Raw genomic sequence first — 1,413 nt, 5'->3', positions numbered from 1 at the left:
TATAACCAATATTTTCCATCTTAACCATTTTTTTTTTCCTGCGCCTGTACCTCGGCGGCCCAGGCGCGGGCACTACCGCCCGCCCCTAGGGCCCCCGAGCCTGCTCTACCCCTGCGTTCTGGCCGCCGGGAGCAGAGGGCTCCGGGCGGGCAAAGCTCGAGGGGACGAGCCCACCCCGGCCGCCCCCCGCGGGCCCACCGTGCGCCCTCCCGCGCGCAGGGCCGCAGGCGAGCGACACTCACCGTCCGTGCCGGGGCCGAGCAGAGAGAGCGACGCGCTGCGCGGCCCGCGAAGGTCTAGCTCGCGGGGCGGAGCAGCTGTGCATCAGCAGCCAATCCCCAGGCAGGCTGGGACGTCCAGCCAATCGCAGTGAGGCCCTGCGGGCTATAGGACCGGCCATTGGCTGCCCGCGGTCCGGCCCGCCCTGGCCTGGGCCTTGTGGGTCTGGCTCTGGCTGTGGCGGGAAGACTGAGAGATCCTGTGCTAAGCTTCCTTCTGGGACCTAGTGGACTCGCAGCTGGATTCTGCACGCGCCTTATCAGGCGTGGCCTTCTTGGCCTTAGTTCTTGCCGGCTGACTTCCGGGACTCTCTTAGGGAGGCGGGGGACAGGGAAGAGCATCTTTGTAGCTACACCAGGACTGGGCCACGACCCTGAGAGTCCATATCCTAAAAAAACGACCTAGTCAATAGTCTGCCCTCCCTCCCTTTCCGCTGAACAGGGGCTGCATCTCACTCAGCACACCCTTCTGCCACCTGGCACACCAACTTTGTTTCTTTAAGCGCCCGATCCATTCATTTAGGATCCCCAAGGTACAAGGGAGGACCCCTGGTGGCTTAGTGTCTGTGTTGGGCCGCTAACTTGAAAGGGGAGCAGTTCGAAACCACCAGGCACTCCGCGGGAGAAAGACAAGGCTTTCTTTCCCGTAAAGAGTCACAGTGTCAGAAACCCACAGGTTTACCCTGCTCGGTAGGGTCCCTAAGTTGGCACCCTCTCCACGGCAGGGAGCTGAGGTGTCTGGGGCTTAGCCAGGGCCTGAGCATGTATCACTATAAACTTTGCCTGGGTAACAGACTCAACCACTCACTGCAATAAAACCAAAATATATGTTCTAAGTGCTTCCCATCTAATCATCAGAATATCTTTTATTACCACCCCCACCCCCAGTTATAGGTGGGGAACAGACATGTTGAGTAATTCATCCAGCATCACGAAGTCCCAAGTGGTGGTCGGGGGCCCTTGGAGTTGGGTCTGACCCCCCCAGTCCCGCACCAGCCTCATGTTCTTATGTTCAAGCCCATTGTTGCAGCCACGTTGTCAATCCATGGCATCAAGGGCCTTCCTCGTTCTCACCTACCCATTTCCAAACAGGATGTCCTTTTCCAGGAACGGGACTCTCCTGACAACATGTCCA

This window comes from Echinops telfairi, unplaced genomic scaffold (assembly GCF_000313985.2).
Source record: "Echinops telfairi isolate 266 unplaced genomic scaffold, ASM31398v2 ScPeMD7_7468;HRSCAF=8506_0, whole genome shotgun sequence".
NCBI lineage: Eukaryota > Metazoa > Chordata > Mammalia > Afrosoricida > Tenrecidae > Echinops > Echinops telfairi.
This window is presented reverse-complemented; position numbering follows the sequence as displayed.